Here is a 25,453-nt window from a genome sequence, read left to right on the forward strand (position 1 = left end):
TGCAGCTGTTATTAGCCATTTTCTTTTATTCTGTTGCAGTCTTCTTTCTTTTGTGGAATCTTTCACTTCTTTTGTTGCAGTTTGTTATGACTGGGTGTCTGGGCCCATAACCTGTTAGAGATTCTGTATATAGCCCTACAGAACAGACAGTGCACAGTTCGCTTGTGTTTACCTGCTGCTTCGCCACGAACAGGAAACAGGAACATTTTGAATAGAGAGAAGACATAGAGTTCTATCATAGATGCAGCTACAAACTTATAAACACTGCCATCTACTGGTTGAAGATTATATTTATACTGAATACTGTTGTACAATGGTTGTTGCACAAAGAATACATGGACATTGTATTCCAACAATTTTAATGTTGGTATCTTTCAGTGCAGGAAAGTTAGTCTTGAGTGCAGGGGATGCTGCCACAAGAGAGGTCTGTTTAATCACTACAGTACCAGTTTTTTCATTTTGGCAACGTCTTGAGTCTGCACATTATATTTTTTACGTTTTGTAGTCTACTTTAACCTCCCTGGCGGTCTAACTAATCAATATTTTTGAATGTCAAAGTAGTACATTGTTTTGCATGGAAATTTGTTGCTTTATATTGTAGGCCTGTAATTCTTAGGAATAACTCACTTAAATCTGTCCAAACAAGAGTCTAGTAAACATCCCGGGTATGATAAAGTTTGAAACACAAAATCATACATTATCATATAAAAAATAATTATTAAAAATAATAATATAATAATAAAAATTTTTATTCAATAATGTAATCAAATCAAAAACACTGAAATTTGAAATAGAGTGCCAAGTGCGCACATCACTGAGCTCAGTCGCAAAGAGTTTTCAGTGTCTGATGACGAATTTCCCCTCGAATCGCTATCCCTCAATTCTGCAAGTGATCCTAATTCAGTATCGCTGTTTTCTAGCTGGTCTAGAACCGCTTTTGACCTAAAGGGACGCTTTTTGGATGCCATGGACATTCTCAAGTTTTCAAGCGGAAAGAACGGTAAAAGTGCAGGCAGGGCACAGGACAAAGCACTAGGGACAAAACTGAGGTGAATGGTTTAATACAGTAATGTAATCCTAACAGATTACAATGTATTGTGTGTATGTCATAGTTTTACTTTTTTGAATCTCTCACCGGTTTGGCCCCCCTGCGTACCGACACTCGCAGGGAACGGAACCCGGAAGACGGATGCCGGCATTGGCCGGTGGACTTGGCAGGAGAACACAGTGGGAGGATATCTCGGGATCGCAGGACAAGGTAAGGATTGGGGGATCGCAGGAGAAGCACTATAGAGTAATCCCGAGTGTGGCTCGCGGTTACCACTTTTGGTACTGTAAATTATCCCCAAGCCAAACTCGGGATTACCACTAAGGATGTTAATATATTATACACTGTTTTATTCCGGGACAGATATAGCTTTAAAGTGGAACTTCACTCTTTCAATCAACGTTGACTATTTTGAATCCTTATGCTGCTAGCATTAGTAAATAGATATGAAAGTATATCATATTTACTTGTTGTTTTACATTTCTTTAGTTACTTCCTAGTTTCCATGGAGGGGAGAAGGGGATTGTCTAAGCCATCCTGCTTGTCTGCATGAGCTAAGGTCAGATGGATTCCAGGAAGTAATTGCTACATTGATCATCTGCCCTCTCTAAAGATGGTCTTGGCCAGAAATGCTAGAGGGTGTTTTTCTAGGTGATTTCTTTGCAAAATAAAGCATGGTGACATGGATGGATGGGTGAGTTTTCGTTGAATATTAAAAATGAATTATATAGCGCTTTTGGTTTGTGGTGCTCAGATACAGTGTCATTCCCCTTTAATTTGTAATTAGTACATTTGGATACATAGCATATTTTACGTACTTTATTTATATTGGGAATACATTAAGAAAAATTAAGAAAACCCTCAAATATAAAAAGTCAACAACATCTCCGAAATTAAAATTATATTAGGAATGTATGTGTTCTACCAGGGGCGGACTGACAACTCATGGGACCCCCCGGGCAATAGGGGATCATGGGGCCCCTGTGTCCTCGCCCACACCCAAAAAAGCCTATGAAAAAGCTAATGAAAGGTACCAGGGGCATCTCATGGGGCCCCCTACTGACCCCGGGCCCTTGGGTAGTGCCCCAGTGCTTGAATGGTCAGTCCGCCCCTGTGTTCTACTTTAGGAGACCCCATACGCAATTGAAAATGGGCAGAATTTATTTTCCTGACTAATAGGCTTCAATAATGTTGGCTTTAAGTCTGCAATTCCTGGACTTCACGCTATGTTCAGTGAACATCCTGTGAACTCTGGTACATTTCCATATTCCAAATTATGAGCAAACAAAGGTAAATCTATGCAAAAAAACCCAAACAAAACAAAAGCAAAAAAAACCCCAAACTATTGAAGCCTCTACCACATACCAATGCGATAAATGCTTTAAAATGATTTGCAAATAGAAATATTACAATCCTGCCACCTGCTGGCCAAAATAAATCCCTGCTGAAAGTCAGCACAATTGTATTTATTATGTAAGTTTTTCACAGTATTGTAAAAGAAATTGGCAAACCTTTTTCAAACACAAGAGAATAGACTAAGGCTAGGTTCACACCTATGCAATTTGCGTTTGATCCGTTTCTGTAGTGCATTTTGCAGTGTGTTTTGTGTTTTTACTGCATTTTGTTGCTGGGCAGATTAAAGCGAATCAAAAACACATAAAAAAAGCATAAAAAATGCACTACATGCTTTTCTGCAGCTTCTCCATTGAAGTCCATAGAACCAAAAACTCATGTTTTGCATTTAAAAATCCATAACCCTTTCCAAAAAATGCACCATGTGAAAGCGTGAACCTGTCCCATGGGAAATCATGTTAAATGGACTGCTGTGCATTTCTGCAAAACTGTGATCCTAGACTTAGGGATACTCTGCTCCACTCTGCCTTACTTGTATTTAAAATAGCCACATAAAATTAACTCCATTATAGGTTAATTTAAACCCTTTTTAGGACAGGTACAGGTAAAGAATCATGGTATGTTGTTCTGGTGTATGGCCATTCTATGTCTTTAGCTGTATACATAGTAGATCTGAAACTAAAGCAGTGTCACTTTATCAGCATCATGGGACCCTGGCCAAAGTGATGCACTTGGGCCCCTACCAGAGAGATGGTGACTTGTGACATGCATAGCGTGCAGCGGCACACAGTGGGTGTGGCTAAATTATGCCACATTATGGGAGTGGCTTTTAGTCTGATTAGAATTTTTTGTCTGATTCTTTGCACTTTTTAATTATATGTTTACAATTTTTAATTTTTTTAAATGTTTAATTGATTTTAATAATTTTGTAAATTTTTTTCACAACACTGTGTGTGTATGTGTGTTTGGAGGAGGGGGAGGGGGAGGGGGGGTTGGTGAGATATCAAGGGTCTAAACAGACCCCTGAGGTCTCGCTTTTGAGTCAGAGAAAGGGACTGAGGACACATTCCCCAATCCCTTTCTCTGTAGCCTCCGATGAATGAACAGATGAATGCAGATGAATGAATAGGACACAGAGGCTCCTGTCCATTCATAAACTGAAGCATAGCAAACACAGTTTTACCGATCAGTACCGATCATGCACTGTGTTCACATAGGGCCAGTTCACACCACAAAAAAGCACTCAGGATGCATTCTGGTTATGTTTTTGCTTACAGTTCACACCACACTCTGTTCCGGTGCATTTTGAGGCAGTTTGCTATGTTCCAGTACAGTTCTGTGCAGAAAAAATGCAGCATGTTCTACTTTTTTTTTTCATCACCGCAAACTGACTGAAACTGACTGCACTAGTATGAACTAGGGCCATTGGAATACATGGAAAACACTGTGCATGTATTTTTGATGCAGAAAAAAATGCACTGGACTGCATCTAGTGTGAACTAGCCCTTAGAAAAGGAAGGGGATAGTAAATTATATATTTACCGCCAGCCCTTTTCCTGCTCTCCGTCCTGGAGATCTCCCTGTGTGTCTGTTGCCGGTGGGAGAGGAAAGGAGGGAATCTGGTGAGGGGAGTTGGGGTGCCAGGAAGACAGAGAAATCTGATAGTAATCAGTGCAACAAGTGGGAGAAGTAACTGAAACTGATCTTTTGTGTTTCTCATTGCAGCAGTTGGAACAGAAGATGTTGGCTTTCAGCTGCTGCATTGAGAGCCACAAAAGATCAGTTCTAGTTATTTCCCCCACCTGTTGTACTGACCACCCGCTCTATCCACACACAATCCCCCCTGTTGGGGGGGCGCTGTTTTCAGGGGTGCTTGTGCAAACAGACAACCCTGCAGAGGAGGAATACTCGCATGATACTTCTGCATTAAAGTAAATGTAAACCCTAACTAAATGACATTACATTTTATCATAAACCATTGACATAAAAAATATATTTTTGTATTTACCATACACTTTTTTTCTTTGAGTCTATTGAGGGACCCAGGAATGCAAAAAGAGTCGTGTCATATTGCCCCTTCGAGGAGGTCAGGACAATGGCAAACAAAAAAGGTTGCAAGCCAGCCCCTTATAAGCCCTCGTCTACCAGCACGCCTCAGTTTAGAGGGTAATCAGTGCACAGGGCTAGAAAAATGCAAAAGGAAGGGACCTATTTAAGTAAAAAGATCTTATTTTCTCTAATGTCCATTGAGGGACACAGGAATTCAGAAATAATTGAGACTTCCAAAATCAGTCCATATGAGAGATGGACAACAGCCACTGACAGGCCCAAGAAGAATTTAGTACTTCATGTTGCACTACCCCCCTCATTTCATCTTCCACCCAACACTGACTTCTGCCCTCTAGGCTCTAATATATCTGAGGGTTGCCTTGGTCACCATGCCCATCTCCCCTACAGGGGATTGGCTAAGGTCCCTCAAACATGCATATCTGGGCCTCTTCCTCTCCACTCCGTGGCAGAAAGTTTTTCACTCTCTAGAAAGGTGGGAGGGCTCCAGAAGCCCTGATCTATTAGAGCCTCCTAGCCTGTCTTGAGTTGAACTCACTACCTCACTTCCAGGCTGACTCATCCCAGGCTTTACCCCGCCTCTGTGTAAAAAAGAAAAAAAACAACCAGCCTGTCTGGCTAACTTGAAAGGTGTTACATTCACATTTCAGAAGTAAAAGTTTGAAGAGCCAAAGCCCTCTACAACACAGGGGAATCTCTCTACTAAGGGGAGGGCACAGAGGATCTACTCAGTGCTCTCAGCCAGGACAGAGAATTACCAGCAAGGGGAAGCTGTTACCTGGAGAACAAGCAAGAGACTGGAAACACAACTGTAGCACTACCCCCTTAGGGGTTGCTGATGAATTTGGGTCCCCCTATAGTCCTGCACAGCCAGTCAGTTAGCATTTTCCACTTAAGCTTTCTTTCGAACACAGAGATCAGGCTTTGAGTGCTGATTTTGTTATTTTATTGAGGGGATTAAACTTGGAGAGGGTAAGGGCTGTATAGGATGCCCAATGGAACCAAAATCTGAGTACAACTTCCTGAACTATTCACAGTTTCTCTTCTCTGATTCATTCTCTGTTGAAGTGCTAGCCAGCAGCTCCAGTTGTGCCACCCCAGACCCTAGATAAACTCCTCTTCACCCGGCAATCTGGAGTCTTTCTTCCTGAACAGGGGATCTAGCTCCTGTTCCCTTAAGTAAGGTGTACAGTCACTAGCAGAGGGCTAATCTGGTTTCCCACCAGAGTGCTCCTTCCCCTATCCGCCCAAGGGGTGCAGGTGTACTCACTCAGAACCTTTCCTGTACCACTTGCACAATAGCTGCTGTTACCAGGCCTATTAACTGGGCTGCTCCTTCCCTGCAATACAGGTGGTCTTTTCTCAAGGTCCAGTGAGTCCTGAGTTTTCCTCCTTTCCAGCTCCAGGCTCGCAGGCAGGCCCCATCCCACTAGGCCTCTAGGCAGTCTTCCATTTCCAGCCTCACATCTTCCTGCTCCATACTCCTCTCCCATCACCATCCTCCTGCTACTGAGCAGGCTCCAACACTTTTAAGGGAGTCCAGCCCCTTGCCAAGCCTCCTTTTAGAATTTGGCTGAAGTCCCTCAAGAGAGTAGCCAGCCACTTCTTAGATCAACTCACTGCCTCCATGGCCCTCCTCCGAAAGCCTCAGAGCAGGGGGAATTTCCAGAGGGGCTGACCTGGAGAGTCTCTCAGTCCTGACCAGAATTTGACCCCTCTGACTATCTCACCTGAGCTGCTAATCAACTCATCACTAGCCATTAGGGTCTAGCTCCCCCTAGATAAACTAGGAGGGTGCTAAACAACCAACAATCCACCAAAAGACAGACAGAGAAAAACACACTTGGGAGATTTACTAAAACTGGAGCACAAAGAATCTTGTGCAACTGTGCATTGTAACCAATCAGCTTCTAGGTTTAATTGACAAAGCTTAATTGAACAAAATTATGTTAGATGTTGATTGGTTACTATGCACAGTTGCACCAAATTCTCCCCCCAGACTGACAATGCTGCTGTCCCAAAGTATCTCTGTTGCTCCTTAATCCAGAGTGGGGGCACTCTAATACAGGAGGTGTGTTACTGGCCAGATCACCAGGTGAAAACAGAGGGTGAAAAAAGCCTAAAAAAAGAAAACTAATGCAGTCACCACATCTATTGATTGGTAATTTGCAGTATATTCTTTTTTTTTGTTTCAATACGGCATTAAGCACCACCATAGAGGGATCCACAATGTCTGCCCTCTTTCCTTTGCTGGATGGTTTTGGTTGGCCATGCCTCTGTATAAATCTGTCAGTAACATATAATGGAATCTACATTATTCATGTTAACATAGTCCCATGGGCACTACCGGAGCATCTCAGTCTACCATTTCCTCTAAATCCTCCTCAGGCCTTACAACATAGCATAGCAACTTTCCCTCCCCAGAAGGGAGCAAAGGAAACCCTAAGGACCAGGGACGGACTGACAACTCAAGGGGCCCCCTGGCAATAGGGGATTATGGGGCCCCTGTGTCCTTGCCCAAGATCAAAAAAGCCTATGAAAAAGGTACCATGGGCATCTCATGGGGCCCCCTACTGACCCCGGGCCCTTGGGCAGTGTCCGAGTTTCCAAATGGTCAGTCCGCCCCTGCTAAGGACACTCTTCCTCAGCAGTTCCAGTTCCCTACAATTTTGAAAAACAAATAATATTTTTGACTTTTTGCTATAAAACATATCCAGTAAAAAAATTTAAAATATCAAATTATCTCATAAATTTAGGCCAAAATGTATTCTGCTACATTGCTACAAAAAATCCCAAGACGTGTAAATTAATTGGTTTCCATGAAAGTTATAGTGTCTACAAATGGTGATATATATACTGGAATTTAAATTTTTATTTTTTTTATACTAGTAATAGCGGCGAACAGTGACTTATAGCGGGACTGAGGGACTGCGGCGGGCATTCTGACACGGGGGGGGGGGGGGGGGGCGGCTGACAAACTGCCACTGATATCCCCAGTGACACTATTACAGTGATCAGTGCTAATAAAAAGCACTGACACTGTACTAATGACACTGGGCAGGAAGAGGTTAACATCTGCGGTGATCAAAGGGTTAACTGTGTGCTGTTTTACTGTGTGTTGTGTGTATTTTACTAGGGAAACATGCTGCTGTGTATTTCTCTGCTGTGCACTAATACAATACAAAGCAGCATGTCCATGCTGGCAGAAGAGAGACCTGTGTTGTTTACACACAGGTCTCTCCCCTGTCAGTGTTACTCGGCGATCACTGGGTGCCGGCAGGGAATCTCCGGCCAGGACATCTGTAGCCGCCTATGGCGGAGCAGGTAGGGCGGGACGTACGCCCCCTACCTGGGAATACGAGTCACGTACAGTATATACTGTGTACTTCTGCTATAGGGCGGAGGGGAAGCAGTTAAAGCAACTATGCAAATGAACTAATTACATTGTATTCCTGTCTGTCATTAGGTAACAATATTACACCCTGTGTGAATAACCAGCATACATATACCATTTTACTGGTTTTCCTGAGCTGCATTTTATTGTGCTAAAGTGCAGTGAAACTAAACTCAGAATAAACTGGTTGCAGATAGTCTTAGCCCGCATTCACAGCTGAGCAGATTTCTGGTTCTTTTGAAGCATTTTTCAGGATTTTACAAGCATTTTTGTGCATGTATCAAGCTTCAGGTGTTTGTTTCTTGGGCTAGGCAAGGGTGGGAAAACAAAATACGCCCTAAAATGCACATATTGTGTGTTTGCAGGCACTCCCATTGGCGTCTATGGGACCACAAAAAATGGGAGTCTATGGGACCAGTTCAACTGAGTGTGGTCTGCCTTAAGCAGGGAAAATCATTATGGAATATTAAATTTGGCCACTAGATGGAGCCTGGAATAAATTTACTGTTTTCCAGAAACCAGTATCTATTTGGTTAATAAAAACTCCCATCATCCTTCCTTCTCAGAAAAGGAAACAGGTGCATCCTGGGAGCTCAGGCTCCATTTGAAGAACTGAGGGAAAAGAACCAGCCATAATTCTCTGCAGCACATGTTGTGGACTGAACTTACATCCCCAAAGGCAGCATCGCTGGTGAGCATGGACTTATTGCCATCTACAGCCTAACCATTTCATTGTGTTTGTATATTTTACATATTGATTATATATACTTCCTATCTGCTTTTTCTAATAGTTTCACCCACCCTGTTGTGTTAATAAAGCTTAAAGATTATATTCAGTCTGGCTCATTGCAGAATAGGAGGGTTTAGCTGCATGCTGAGTTACACACAGGGAAACGTGTAGCAAGGACAGACCAGAGTGTACACATATGAAAAAGAACAGCTATAAAGAATGAGATTCTGCTTGTTAAGCGTAGTCAGGCATTGTCAGTCATAGCTAGGAGTAAAGAAATGAGCGGGGGCCTATAGAGAATTTTTCACAGGGCTTTTTTTTTCCTCAGAGAATAGGTGCAGGTACTTCCCCTTCTGAGACACTCCTTGTCTCTGCCCCCTACCGAGCTCCCTCCATTCGTTCAAAACAGAACCAAGTATAATTTTGTGCTGTTAAGTCATTTGCATGGAATTTGTTAATGATAACAAGAAAATCAGTAAAATAGATCCGCTGCAGCCTGCAACAATAGCCCCCCCATCAATAGATCTCCCCTGCAACAATCAATCCCCCACCAGCAATAGTAGCTTGCTCCAGCAACAACAGACCCCCTGCAACCAAACGCCCACCCCCAGCAACAATAGATCAACCCCAAGGAACAATAGACCCCCACCAGCAAAAATAGATCTTCTAGTAGCCAGCATTATTAGACCTTCCAGCAGCTAGAAATAAAAGACCCATCCCTCAACAGTAGATATCTCCCAGCAACAATATCCTACCCAGAAACAACAGACCCCTTGCGACAATCGCGGCATCAGATTTCAGCCCTTCACACCAAACTCGTGACCGAAGGGCTAGCCAATCTAAAACCGCGATGTCACATGCGTAACAATGCCACGCCCAGCTGCACCCTACACAACGATTTTCCAGCTAATGGACCACAATCGATGTACCGACAGCCTGAGCGCGATTGTTACTGGGTCAGGTTAATTACGCAACTAACCCTTCACACTGCCACCACCTCCTTTTTGTGCAGAGAAAGAGGAAACTCGGCAATATCAGCAATAACACTATGATGGTTGAAATAATCAACTGTATACCACTGTCACCGCAGGCAGGTTATACAGAGGGTTAAACACACACAGTAGCGCTCTTCCAAGGCAGGAATTCGTAATTTGCATTAAAAAGCTTTAGAAACAGTTCAACACTTTCAGAAAGTAAGATTTATTACTAAAAGGTCAAAAGGGTGCAATAAAAATATTTACAGAAAAAGATGTAGCGAATATATATATAAATATACAGAGAACAATAGCACAGCAAAGAGATAACAGAAAGGAATTTAGAGGGTTGAAGTACTTGCCAGTCAGCCTTGGTGTAAGCAGCTTCTAGTTTCATAAGTCAAAAGGATTTCTTGTCTCTACTGTCAGTTTCGATGTTAACACAGGAGACTCTTCTTTTCTCTCTCACACACCCCACTCCAAGCATAACAGCCCTTTTCTAAGATCTCAGCAGGGTGTCTCCTTACAGTAGTAAACTAATCGTCTCCTTTTGGGGAGGGAAGTGTAGGTGGAGACTTAAGTTATGTTTAGAAACTCTCATAGCTTCTATTTTGGCCCATAACTTTTTCTCGGGGCATTTAGCAGTCTGGCCACTAGTATATTAATACTCAGCCGCATCTGCGGAATGGTTATTGATGAAACATGTCATATCTACTTGAATGGTTCAGGAGATATAATTTTCTGCTTTTCTATATATGCCAGCTAAGGGGTGTAAACTATCAGAAGAATGGTCTCAAATTAAGCCGTCTGGGCTCCATGTTTAGGTAATTATGTCCTATGTGAAGATATCAACTTATATGAAAAAGTGAGTTTTTAAAAGTAAGTCTGTTTTTACGACCCCTTGGAAGGTCTTTTGACGTTCAGTGAGGGACTTGGTTTACACTTTTACGATATCCCAGATTGCACAGCTAACAGACAGCTAGGCACCTAGCTGGTGAGGTTTTTTAGCCAGGACGCCCTCCCACTGGATTTCGATGCCTTTTTGAACTCTGCATCAAACAGACCACATGTCACTCAACAGAGAGGGAGGGGGATGAGGAAAGAAGGAGAGAGATATATGATTGTACAAGATGGACGGTCCTTTGCCAAAATGGAGGTTCGTATCCGTCTCTGTGTGCACGATTGCTATACCCCCCAGCAATAATGGACACCTCCCTAAACAATGATCCCCTCCAGTGACAATAGATCCCCCAGAAGCCAGCATCAATTGACCCTTCAGCACACCTTATCATTACATACATTCAGTGCTAGAGGTGTCAGAACTGCGTTCCCCTACATTACCGCTGAAAAAGGCCCTGCTTTTGCATCACTCTCTTCTTTCTAAAGTCCTGCAGTTGCCTTTTCTTCCCTTGGAAGCAACAGAGCTGTATGGACAATACTGACTGAAACACATATCTCTCGCTATGATGCTAACCCAGACGGATTTCCATGTTGCTACTGAATTCAGCCTTTATTTGGCCTGCCATATACCAAAATAGACATTTAAAAAAAAAAACTTTTTTTGATGTTATGCAAAACTCAGCATGATTCATGCTAATTGTATGTTGGAAGAACCATGATATGTTCCACTTGGTCACTCTTATATAATAAAGCTGTCTCTTTTGATAGATCCAAAAGCAACTATTCTTTTAATAAGCTTCAAGGGTATTGTTATCTAGCCAAGAGAATAGGGTTATTTTAAAAAATGTTTTCAATGGCTATGCAAAGTCTTCACAAATATTTCTCTCTCTATATTGTTTGGGACAGTCTGAGGACCTGTCATTGTTGTCAGTGGCTGCAGAGCCAAGGAGCCAGGGTCCCAGATGCACATGATGTGTTGCAGTCAATAGCCCTCTCCAGCGACAGAAGAAGTAGGATACCATGGCAATACAAGAACAATGTGCTGCAGGTTTCTTTGACAACAAGAGATGAAAATGATTCACTGTTCATCCAGCTATATATAGAAGCTGAAGCCACTGCATGTCCTTGCTACATTATAGAAGGAAGCGTCAATCATTTGTAATATCAGTACTTTTCCGAGACTAAATTTGCTAAAACTTTGATGGAGGAAATGAAATATCCCTTTCATGACACTTTTATTTTTAAGTTATCCTCAAGGGAGAACTGTCACGAAACAGTACATTGGAAGCCCTGCCTTTAATGCTACATACTTCAAGTTAAAGTTTTAGTTGAGCATGAACAAAATTTGCATTCAACATGGCCAACACGCTGAGAGCTCCAGGTTTTACCTGACATACATCTAGTGCATTTGATTGCTCTGCTAGATTGCTTTAGTTGATCTTCTGCATGGTCTTTAATGTTAGCATGTTAGCACTGCCCATTCTATAACTTCACTGTAGATTCACACACTCACACTGGGCTTTATAGAATTCTAGGTATGGCTATTTTATCTAGCGTGGTCCAATGTAACTATGCATATACTGTAGCTGGCTGATTGCCCTGTAAGCCAGAAATCACTGTAGAAGGCATCTCCTCTACAGTGAGCTCTACTAGCTTCTAGATACAGTGTAAGGTGCTGTCCTACTGCATTGTGAACACAGAAAGTCGCCCACTTGGCACTGGTGCCATTCAGAAATGTATTTAAATTTTCTCACTGAATGCAAAGCTTTTTATGATTGGATGAAGTGGGCAGGCAGGGTGGTGACATCACAATCTCCATGTGGCACCTTCCTAGTTGGGTGTTAATAGATACACTATATTGACAAAAGTATTGGGATGCCTGCCTTTACATGCATATGAACTTTAATAGCATCCCAGTCTTAGTCCGTAGAGTTCACTATTGAGTTGGCCCACCCTTTGCAGCTATAACAGCTTCAACTCTTCTGGGAAGGCTGTCCACAAGGTTTAGGAGTGTGTCTCTGGGAATGTTTGACCATTTTTCCAGAAGCACATTTGTGAGGTCAGGCACTGATGTTGGACAAGAAGGCCTGGCTTGCAGTCTCCACTCTAATTCATCCCTAATGTGTTCTGTTGGGTTGAGGTCAGGACTCTGTGCAGACCAGTCAAGTTCCTCTACCCCAAACTTGCTCATCCATGTCTATGGATCTTGCTCTGTGCACTGGTGCACAGTCATGTTGGAACAGGAAGGGGCCATCCCCAAACTGTTCCCACAAAGTTGGGAGCATGAAATTGTCCAAAATGTCTTGGTATGCTGATGCCTTAGGAGTTCCCTTCTCTGGAACTAAAGAGCCAAGCCCAACCCCTGAAAAACAACATCAATTCCCCTCTACCAAACTTCACAATTGGCACAATGCAGTCAGGCAAGTGCCGTTCTCCTGGAATCCGTCAAATCCAGACATGTCCATCGGATTGCCAGACAGAGAAGTGTGATTCATCACTCCAGAGAACACGTCTCCACTGCTGTAGAGTCCAGTGGTGGCGTGCACTGCATCCGACGCTTTGCATTACACTTGGTGATGTAAAGCTTGGATGCAGCTGTTTGGACATGGAAACCCATTCCATGCAGCTCTCTATGCACTGTTGTTGTGCTAATCTGAAGGCCACATGAAGTTTGGAGGTCTTTAGCTCTGCAGACAATTAGCGACTTGTGCATTGTGCACTTCAGCATGCGCTGACCCCGCTCTGTAATTTTCCGTGGCCTATCACTTCATGGCTGAGTTGCTGTTGTTCCCAGTTGCTTCCACCTTGGAAGGATTTGGCCAGGAAGCTCATGGTACAGTGTTGGCTGGTACCAGAAGGAGGAATCCACGTATGCAATGGCACAGTGAGTAGAGGCCTGAGTGAAATCTTGGGAAGAGGCTGTTGCTATTGTGCTCTCTTGTTGAAATTACTGTTCCCAAATCTGCTGGGCAGGGTAATTTCCACTTTGGGATCCCCCTGTACTAAATTGTTCACATTTTCGACATTGAACACCTTTTCCCCAGAAGATAACTGTTTGCAAGAAAGTGTCCTTATCCCAGTTTGTCTTAGCTCTGGGTATCCCAAGGTTCACCTTAATCCCTATCCCAGTTCTACAAACAACAAAAAAAACCACAAAAGACACTATCTGCCTGCTCACTGTGTGAAAGACATAGAGCAGGGTAGGAAACCTTCGAGAGGTGGAGATCTACCATGACAACATGGAAGATCACTGGGGTGCCGCGGCTTTTTTTTTTTTTAGATAACTATCAATCCTCAAAGGTCAGTAGTGGGTAGGGCAGTGTACACAGGTCAGTAGGACATAGAGCAGTGTACAGAGGTCAGTAGGATGCAGGGCAGTGTACATATGTCAGAAGTATGTAGGGCATAGATGTCAGTAAGATCCATTGCAGTGTACAGAGGTCAGAAGGATGAAGGGCAGTGTACAGAGATCAGTAGGGCAGATGACAGGGATTATCAGAAAAGAGACTAGCAAGGCAAGAACAAGGTGTCTATAGGGCAAAGGACAAGGGATCAACAGGGCAAAGGACAGGGAGTCAGCAAGGCGGTGTAAAGGACGGGTCAGGAAGGAATAGTACAGAGGGGTCAGGAGGGCCTGGTACAGGGGGATCTGGAGGGCATTGTATAGGGGGTCTGTTGGGCACAGTGAAGGGGGTCTGGAGGGCATGGTACAGGGGGGTCTGGAGAGCACAGCACAGGGGGGTCTGGAGGGCAAGGTACTGGAGGGTCAGGAGGACTGCAGTGGCACAGCTACCTGTTCTGGTGCTCTGTTCTACGCCGGTCCTCCTGATGTGAACCACTTGAATAAACTGGAGAGGAAGGCCTGCAGGGATCAGTGCACTGCACTCTGGGCTACAAGAGCCCAAACTAGCCGACCGTGAATCCTTCAGTGAGGCCTTCCCCACCCCGCAGCACACCCCATTCATGTGCAGCTGCAGGGCAGGGAACGCCTATGCCTAGAATGGGCTTTGAATGCTTCCAGGCTTGGGAGCTCAGACTGCATGACGCCTGAGCTCTTTCCTTCTCTGCGCTGCTCTACCAATCTTTGTGGGGGAAGGTGGGGAGGGTAGCACTTGCGGGTAGGCAGGGATTCAATGGCGATCTACCTGCCACCTGCCCGTGGTTGACAGGTGGATCGCAATTGACTGGTTGCTGGCCCCCTGCTTACAGGGATAAGGGTGACTGTTTGCTTGCACAAGTTGGGATCAGAATTCTGGGTCAATCAGCGGGATACAATACAGGGCTACATCTGTCACGATCGCGGCGTCACACCCCAGACCTTCTCACCCAAACTCATGACCGAAGGGCTAGTTGATCTAATACCGCGATGTGACGTGCGTAACAATGCCACACCCAGCTGCACCTTGCACACCGATATTCCAGCTAATGGATACAGATCGATGTACCAGCAGCCTGAGTGATTGTTACTGGGTCAGGTTAATTACGCAATTAACCCTTCACACTGCCACTACCTCCTTTTTGTACAGAGAAAGAGGAAACTCGGCGTTATCAGCTATAACACTATAATGATTGAGATAATCGTCTGTAGAAAACAGTCCCCAGGCCGGTTATACAGAGGTTTAAACAACCACAGTAGCGTCTCTTTAGAGGCAGGAATTCGTGAGCTGCAATACAGAGCTATAGAAACACTTCAACACTTTCAGAAAGAGAGATTTATTACTAAAAGGTCAAACAGGAGCAATAAAAATATTTACAGAACAAAGATGTAACTAAGTTATATATATACATATACAAAGAACCATAGCACAGCAAAGAGATATCAGAGAGAGGTGAAAGGGTTAAAGTACTTGCCAAAGTCCTGGGTTAGCAGATCGAAGTCACAGAGCAGAAGGGTGCTTTGATCTCCCTATGTTACGATGGAAAAATGGGGGAAAGCTTCAACTTCTTTCCTCTTAGGCCTGACAGCCTGTTTTAAAGTCCCCAGCAGGGGGGTGGCTCTGCAGTCAAGGGCTAATCTCCACTTAGGGCGTGGAAATATTGGTGGATGCCTCAACTAGAGCAAAAATCTCCCATAACACATATTTGCCTATAACTTTTCATCTGCACATGAGACAGTCCACCCGCAGGTAGATTATTATGCAGACAAGGATGAGGATTAATTAGATATGAAATTATATACTGCACGGTTCACCAAATCTATGTTTTTGCTTCCCTGAGTGTCCGAGATAAGCGAGTGACCCATCAAACTATTCACCTGCTCATTGGCCATCTGACGAGGTGTCCGGTTTTTATGTATGTCTCTCATATTCCAAGATATGAGACATAGGGGAAAAAGGGATTTACCAGAAGTTATCTCATTCTGTCACCTACAAAGAGTTAGGTTTTATGAGGTTAGAATCTCTTTCAACTCCTGAGAAAGCTTGCCTTATCTCTTAGGAGGTGTTACAATTGGCAGGTTCTGTGGACAGAGAGACTCCAACTCTCTTGGGGGCTTTTACAGCTCCTATGACCCTCCCGTGACATTCCTAACTCACACACATACTGGCCACATGTCGCTGGGCCTCTCAGGAAGGGAGGGGGAAGGAGAATAAGGGAGAAATGGATACTGTTACCAAAATGGAGTCTGCGTCCTTCACTGTGTGTTGCACACGTTTGCGACAACATCTACCTCATCCAATCAAAGAACGCTTTGCATGTGCACGGGATCCAGAAGTTAGTGGAGAATACTGTAGTAGCTGTGTCTGTTACAGTGCTTCCAGTTTCCAGGGGGGATCGGCCAGGTATGGACCAATGTAACTGTGTAAAAATATCCATACCTGGAATTCTTCTTTAAAGTGATTCTAAAGGTTGATTTTGTTTTAAATAACAAACATGTTATTTGGTTTGAGAGGGTCTGACGACATTTCTAATTAAACGTTGGGGTGACCCCTTACTTTCACAGAGGGAGACCCCTGGTTCAGCGGACTGTCTTTGACAAACATGATATTTAATATTCAGGGAACAAGGTTACAGCCCTAACTTTTCATATGCAGGACTTTTATAGAAAGATTGGAATAGAGAAAAAATAAACATGTTATACTTACCTACTCTGTGCAATGGTTTTGCACAGAGCAGCCCCGATCCTCCTCTTTTCGGGTCCCCCGCCGGCACTGCTGTGATAGCCTATGAGGAGGCAGAGACCTGGGAGAGCAGCTGCTCTCATTCATATCTCTGGAGTGAGATGGGGATCAGGTAAGTATAAGGGGGGCTGGGGAGAGGTGGGGAGCTGCACCAAGAAGGTTTTTTACAGTTGTGCTCAAAAATTTGCATACCCTGGCAGAAATCATGACATTTTGGCATTGATATTCAAAATATGACTGATCAAGCCACAAAACTGCATTTTATTTAAGGACAGTGATCATATGAAGCCACTTATTATCATATAGTTGTGTGGCTCCTTTTGAAATCATAATGATCACAAAAATCACCCAAATGGCCCTGATCAAAAGTTTACATACCCTGGAATGTTTTGCCTTTGTAGAGACACACAAGGTGACACACACAGGTTAAAATGCCAATTAAAGCTTAATTTTCCACATCTGTGCCTTTAAATTGCAATTAGTGTCTGTGTATAGTCAATGAGTTTGTTAGCTCTCATGGGGATGCACTGAGCAGGCTAGATACTGAGCCATGGGGAGCAGAAAAGAACTGTCAAAAGACCTTTATAAAGATGGAAAAGGATATAAAAAGATATCCAAAGCCTTGAATATGTCAGTCAGTACTGTTCAATCATTTATTAACCACTTCACAATCGGGCACTTATACCCCCTTCCTGACCAGGCCAATTTTCAGCTTTCAGCACTGTTGCACTTTAAATGATAATTGCACGGTCATGCAACACTGTACCCATATGAAATCATTTTTTTCACACAAATGGAGCTTTCTTTTGGTGGTATTTAATTACCACTGAGTTTTTTATTTATTGCTAAATAAAACAAAAAACACCTGAAAGTTTTGAAAAAAAACACACTTTTCTTCGTTTCTGTTATACAGTTTTGCAAATAAATAACATTTCTTCATAAACTTAGGTCAAAATGTATTCTGCTACATTTCTTTGGTGAAAATAATAATAATAATTTAATTTGTATTTTTTTTTCAAATGTATCTATTATTTGTTTTTATTTTTTATTAAATGTTTCTTTTTTTACGATTTTATTTTTCAGCATACTGTGACCAAAGCAATACAATGTTACCACAGTAACATTGAACTACTCTGGGCAAGTGATCAGGATTTTTTTTTTAACACATTATGATTGCTAATACTAATGTATTTCATTGATATTTGCAATCATTGTTATGAATGAAACTGATTCATTCAGTCTTTTGCTGTAATTAGCTGTGACTGGGCAAAGCTGATCACATGATACAGATGGGCTGTGATTGGCCCTGTAGTGATATGTCATCGGCTGTGTCCTGAGGACACAGCCGGTGTCAGATCTCGCCGCTGTGCAGCCGCTTGAGTGGCTCTTTTGACAGGACGTCATATCATGCCCAGTCACAATGGTGAGTGTTCCGCCCGGCCCTCAATCTGCTATAGGCGGGGCCGGAAGGTGTTAGGAAGTGGGAAATTCTGGGATCTCTTGATACCAAGTTAAGGTCAGGTAGATCACGAAAGATTTCAGCCACAACTGCCAGAAGAACTGTTCAGGATACAAAGAAAAACCCACAGGTAATCTCAGGAGAAATATAGGCTGCTCTGGAAAAAGACGGTGTGGTTGTTTTAAGGAACACAATACAACAATACTTAAACAAAAATGAGCTGCATGGTCGAGTTGCTAGAAAAAAGCCTTTACTGCACCAATGCCACATAAAAGCCTAGTGAGACGTGTCAAGGTGTAGTTGGGCATATTGTAACCAGACTTTTTTGTGACATTGGCACAGTAATGTCTTCTTTCTGGCAACTTGACCATGCAGCTAATTTTTGTTTAAGTATTGTCGTATTGTGCTTCTTGAAACAACCACACCTTCTTTTTCCAGAGCAGCCACCTTGGAATTCATACATTACCTTGAGGTGTACAAAAAAAAAATCACCAGGTGTTTTTTTGGCCTGAGTACACATGTTGAAGGATTATTCATTGGCAATGCACCATAATGATCGTCAACACAACTAAAAAATGCACAAAAGCAGCATAGGTATGAATGACTTCTTAAAAGGAATGTATAATGCTCTTGTACATAATTTCTTGGGTTACTAAAGCCACAATTCAAAAAAGGTCCAGCAGGTGAAACTTTATGCTTTTCTGCATCTCCTTAGCTCCTTTGATGTAAAAACATGGTGTTTACAGAGATCAATAGCCCAAGCTACTTTGCACCACTTCAAAGGAAAAAACTTTTGCTCTCTCTCGCTTTGGACAATCCATGATGCTGGGAATGCTCTATCACATGTAATATTTTTTTTTGCAAAACAAAGATTTGACACTTAGAACATCGATAAAACTGCAGTGTAAAACATTACCTTTAAAATAAAATAAAACTGACCCCCGAATTTGGCAGTATTTGCTTTTATAAAACATAGCTGCACAAATTTATTTTCTCAGGCAGCATGCTGCAGATAAGGACCTCTCAAAGCTCACACCCCCTGTTTAATTTAAGAGCTTTGTCTCTGACTCCACAGGGCATGTGGTAATGCTTCAGATAGGCTGCTGTTTCCACAGATTGAGCAGCAGTCTCCTTCATAGAGAGAGAACTTTGTGCTGCTGCTGCTAGATCTAAATAAAACACCAAAAAGAAGACATTTCAAAAGGTTTTGTTTTGCAGTGTTCGAAAATGAATGTCCTTTGTGGCCTCTGGAAAGATGCATTGGGAAGCCATTCAACTGCAAGTACAAGGCACTAAACTTTCCTGCAAATGCGCATGTTGTGGTAACATGCTGTAAAATGCACATTTTAGTACTCTTTACTATAATACAATTGTCCAGGTCCTGATCCAAAAAAAGCCCCGATCCAAATAAAATAAACTTTATTGGCACCCACTCAGAGTTCCAGGACAGGTTGCTTTGACAGTGTTTTTCTAGGTCTGGATCAGTGCACTAGAGTTCTGAGTCTCTGACCTGGAACAAGTGTTTTGAGCCTCTGACCTGGAAGAAGAGTTCTGAGTCTCTGACCTGGAAGAAGAGTTCTGAGTCTCTGACCTGGAAGAAGAGTTCTGAGTCTCTGACCTGGAAGAAGAGTTCTGAGTCTCTGACCTGGAACAAGTGTTCTGAGTCTCTGACCTGAAAGAAAAGTTCTGAGTCTCTGACCTGGAACAAGTGTTTTGAGCCTCTGACCTGGAAGAAGAGTTCTGAGTCTCTGACCTGGAAGAAGAGTTCTGAGTCTCTGACCTGGAACAAGTGTTCTGAGTCTCTGACCTGAAAGAAAAGTTCTGAGTCTCAGACCTGGAACAAGAGTTTTGAGTCTCTGATGTGAAATAAGGGTTTTGAGTCTCTGACCTGGAACAAGTGTTCTGAACCTCTGACCTGGAAGAAGAGTTCAGAGTCTCTGACCTGGAACAAGTGTTCTGAACCTCTGACCTGGAAGAAGAGTTCAGAGTCTCTGACCTGGAACAAGTGTTCTGAACCTCTGACCTGGAAGAAGAGTTCAGAGTCTCTGACCTGGAACAAGTGTTCTGAGCCTCTGATCTAAAACAGGTATTCTGAGCCTCTGACCTGGACCAGCATGCAGATCGGGAAGTCAAATGTTCTTGTGCTATCTGTTTCAATCAGGGACTCAAAGTGTTGAAGCCCAACGTTAGCATGACAGCCAGTCAACTAGTATTTTCAGGAGAGTCCAAAAAAGTTGTTTCTCTAAATTTCACTTTAAGTGCGTTTTCTTTTAAAGCCACACACTGGGCACAAAAATGTCCTTACAATCGGGCCTCCACACTGAAAGAGTTGAATACTGTTTACAAAAAAAAAAAAACATCACCCCCCCAAAAAAAAACCCAAAAACCGGGCAGACTTGATGGACCACTCAGGCTTTTTCTGCCGTCACTTTTCTATGTTTCTATGTTTATGTCTAGCAGTGGCAGAAAAATGTACCTTATTCTGCTCTCTAACAGGCTCCCACTAGTTGTAAGGCTGATACACTGCAGATTTCTCTTTAAGCTCTCTCTAAGCTGCTCAAACCAGTGATCACACCCAATCCACGTACAATGCAGGGTAATAGCCTTACATTGTATGTGATGATGCCGAAGGACTGCCCACAGGCTGAAGCGCTGGGTAGAAGAGGACAGCGCCAGTGGGGGGGTTAGATTAAGTAATGCTGCATTACCATGTGCTATGCCATGTGGTAATGTGTGTTGTAATCAGGGGCGGACTGACAACTCATGGGGCCCCTGGGCAATAGGGGATCATGGGGCCCCTGTGTCCTTGCCCAAACTCAAAAAAGCCTATGAAAAAGGTACCAGTGGCATCTCATTTGGCCCCCTACTGACCCCGGGCCCTCGGGCAGTGCCTGAGTTTCCAAATGGTCAGTCCGCCCTTGGTTGTAATAAGGCAGCACATTTATTGTGTGTGTTATGCACTGCGACACGGGTGCATTGGCAAGGTGTGACAATAAAGTGACTGTATCACCACAGGGTCACCTGTACCCAAAAGCTCACCTGTACAAGGATATACGTACTTTTCCAGCGATCCATGTACCCAAAAGCCCCCACTATCTATCTATAAATATTTTATTCATTACAGGTACTTATATAGGTAGGTAGTCAGTGGTATATTTTGGTTTTGTGCTGCCCTAGGCAAGACTAAATCGGATGCCCCCCTCGCATCTAAATTTGGCCCACCTCTTTCTGTTTAAGATCCACCCCTTCAATACAGGAGGGGTGCAGAATGACGGGGGGGGGCACCGAGACAGGGGAGGGGGCAATGTGGCAGGAGAAGCACCAGTCCTTCAAGCTCTAACCTGTCCAGCAGTGGCTCCTCCAGATGGTGTCAGAATCTGGTGGTAGCTGAGCCTGTGTCCCATCTCAACCAGTATCTCCGCAGCTGCAGAAAAGAGTGGAGGGGTTCTTCCACCCTGACCTTGTCCTCTTCTGCCTCCTCCATAGGCCCTCTGCTGGCACCCCTTGGCCTCACTACCCAGCACAGCCCGGCGCACACTACAGAACCTGACCGGAGCCTGCCTGACAGTGTGCCCAGCCCCAACTGCTCCCTATGCACACTGGGGATCCCCTTGTGTGTCAGCTGTCCCCCCTCTAATGGCAGGCCTGCCATGTGTGCTACATTATTGCCGCCCCCCTGTAAAATGCCACCCAAGGCAAACGTTGTGTTTGCCTTGCAGTAGATACGCCCCTGTAGGTAGTGCCTTGGTTGGGATAAGAATCAACGGCTACAGTGCTGCTAACCACTTGAGCACTGTATTATATATGGGTTTTTTTTGTTTTTTGGGGGGTTTTTGTGAGACAGAAACACACAGAGAAATGCATATCAACACATAAAAGCACATGCCATATTACATAAATACAAAACCCATGAAACTGCATGTATGTTCACATTGAGTGTGCACGGCAGGCAGTTTTCCTAGCACCATCATATTTCCCTGTCACCTGTTTCAGGGCAAAAAAAAACAATAGGCTAGATGTACTGTACAGTGCACAAGTACACATCGCTACTTAGACTAGAGAATAACAGTTCTGTACAAAATGTACATGCAGCTCCACTCCTGTATAAAGAGCCATTGTTCACCAGGAAGTCGTACTTTGCATTGCATCATCCTCTTGTCTCTCTGCTTATTTATTTCCAAGAAATGACACAGGGAGATAAGATTGACCAGATGGCTGCGTGAACAGGCGTGCTGTCATTTGCCCATTTAGAGCAAGTTGCAGAGTCTTCTGATAGCAAACCCCCCCCAAAAAAAGCAAGTCATACTCATGCCTAATCTTTATTGCCCCCTTGATGCAGTAGTCCACCTTGGGTAAGCCCTGGTGTCCAATGGTGTTGGATCTTACAAGGGTGACCTTACATCCCCCCAGTGAGAGTGTTTAGGTTTAGTGATTAGCCACTGAGACCCCAGCACTTTTACACTGGAATGTCCCCCATACACAGAAGTCCCTCCAATAGACCAATGAAGCGAAGGCTGTGATGGAGCGATGAGGTGGCAGAGCAGTGTGTATAGATGAGTACACCTTGCTGGGATGGCTCCAGGAGACATTTATATGCACACACAGCCATATCTGTACTCTAAAGAAACTGAAATTAAAGAATTAATACACAGTATTACAAACAAATATCACCAGCAAATAACCTCTATGTTTAAGTAGTGGTATACATGTGGTCAAGCTGGCCCAAAGAGTGGGGTCCTTTGCTGATGTATGCTACTCCCAACACACTAGGTTGGCTGCTAAGAGCTGATGAACTAGAATAGCGTATGTTTTGCCCATGGATTACAATACACGATAGATTCATACACTGGAATTGATCAAAACTGAAGCAGACAGAATCTGGAGCAGCTGTGCATGGCAACCAATAAGATTCTGTCTCTCATTTTCAATGTTTAAAATGGAGCAAAACTTATGAAAAACTGTGAGCAGGCGGCACATTATTGCTATGTCTCTTCTGCAAAAGCAAATGTAGCACCCTCCTAGTTTAGCTAGGGGGGGCTAAAGCCCTGATTGTCAGTGAGTAAATGTGTAATACCCAGAAGGTCAAATTGTGGTCAGGAGCTGAGAGGCTCTGCAGGCCAGCCCCTCTGGAATTCCCCCCTGCTCTAGGGCTTTGGAGGAAGGTCCTAAAGGCAGTGGGTGGATCTGAGGAGTGGCTGGCTTGCAGTCTTAAGGGATCCTGGGGAATGCCCAACAGGAAGTTGGAAAGTGGCCAGGACACCCTTAAAAGTGTTGGAGTCTGCTCAGTTGCAGGAAACTTTGGGTGGAAGATGTGAGGCTAAAGGCAGGTGGCAGAGAGAAGGACCAATGGGATGGGGCCTACCTGCAGGCCTGGAGCTTGAAAGGGAGAAGCACAGACTTTCACTTGGCCCCAGAGTGAGGACCACCTGTATTCAGGGAAGGAATGGCCCAGCTGGAAAGGCCTGTTCAGGGATACCTCCAAAATGCTGGGTGAAAAAGAGGAGTTCATCTAGGATCTGGGGTGGTATATTAAGGAGACTCCAACAAGACTGTGCAGCAGAGAAGGCTACACACCCAATCCCTATCCCAATTCAAATCCCCTAAATAAAACAACAAAACCAAAGTTCAAGGACTGATCTCTGACGCTAGATGCAAGCCTGTGTAAAGATGCGTGATGCCTGGCTGTACAGGACTATAGGAGGACCCAAATATTTTAGTGACTCCTAAGGGGGTAGTGCTACACAAACACTTTCCTATCTGCTCGCAACCTTCTGTTTAATGTACACTGAGCTGCACATGCACAGCTCAGTGGGCATTTCTGGAACACTTCATCTGTGCCAGACTGATGACATTCCCCCACCCTACAATCAAGAAGCCAAAAACCCAGCACCCAGACATAGTTACCTTACCCACCCCCGCAGCTGCATGTATACAGTTGGTAGGTGTAGAGTGTGCATGTGAGTGGGATTTTTCTCATACTTAATAAAGGAGATATATTACATTAATTACTACACTATGGAGGATCTCTTTTTTGCTCACCATGTATATTGGTGAGATACATATTTAACAGAATTATCCTTCCTGAGTGACCTGGAGTATTGTAGGAGAGGAACTACAGGTGAAGTAATACCAGCCAGGATTGGAGTAGGATCCAGGGGTGATCCTGAAAGTTATATGGCCCTTTGGGTCGCCTAAAGGAGGTGAGGAGGCATTGTAGCCACTGTGGATAAAGTGTGCTGACACTTTCAGGGATTTCAACACCATCTTCACGTTGAATGATTTTGATAATTTGAAGCACTCACTTTTTTATTCATAGACAATTAGAGATTTTTTTTTTTTTAATTTGTATGTGATTTGTTGTGTGGTCACATTTGGCACTTACCACGTTTGCATTATATCCCCTTGTATACAGGGGTCTTTGGTATTTTAGTGATCAGTTCATATTGTGGAATATCACTTTAATTAGGTCACCTAGGTGACCATAGGTCACATTATTTTGGGCACTTTATGTAATTATAATCATATTTGTCTTAGTGTTTTGAGGTTTATTTAAGATAAGCGCTGCACTACTTTTTGAATTTTGTTGAGTACTGTTAAGGTATCAGTTTAGAGTGTCAGCAGCTATTTTTCAGGCTTTGCTTCCTTTAAGCGCAGAAGGATTTTGTTGATACATTTGTACTTGTCAGAAAACGTACCTGCTCCCAGAAAAAAAACACCAAATTTGTTAGAGGGGGGAGAGGAGGAGGATGAGCAGAACTTTCACTCGCTTTTAAGTGAAGGTCTACTTTAAATTCCAGTCACTGTCCTAGAAGGAACAAGTAGAAAATGTTTTTTTTCTTTTTTTTTGTAAAGGTGTATTAACATTATAAGACAAAGACTTTTAAAAGAGAAGTTTGGGTTAAAAAAAGTAATTTTTTTTGTAAAGGTGAACTAACCCTCTAAATGTATTGGAGCCAGTCATCAGACATTTTTAGTAGGAGGCAGGGGCGGACTGACAACTCATGGGGCCCCCGGGCAATAGGGGATCATGGGGCCCCTGTGTCCTTGCCCAAACTCAAAAAAGCCTATGAAAAAGGTACCAAGGGCATCTCATGGGGCCCCCTACCGACCCCGGGCCCTCGGGCAGTGCCGAGTTTCCAAATGGTCAGTCCGCCCCTGGTAGGGGGTCAACAGTGGCAGGCTATATAGATTTCTTTTGGCAGGTTTACTCTAAAGGGATTCTGTAAGGAAATATAGAAGCTGCTGATAGCTTTTACATCTGTCATCCTGGCTTCACTAGGATGTGGAACAAGCATGTAGCCAGTGAGGACTGAAACACCAGCTTAATGTTTGTTACAGGTTCACATTCCCCAAACCTGGATCATCCTCATTATACTCTCCTGCTGCTGAGCAGGCTCCACTACCATACC

This window comes from Staurois parvus, unplaced genomic scaffold (assembly GCF_062004578.1).
Source record: "Staurois parvus isolate SC_StPar_1 unplaced genomic scaffold, SC_StPar_1.0 ptg001162l, whole genome shotgun sequence".
NCBI lineage: Eukaryota > Metazoa > Chordata > Amphibia > Anura > Ranidae > Staurois > Staurois parvus.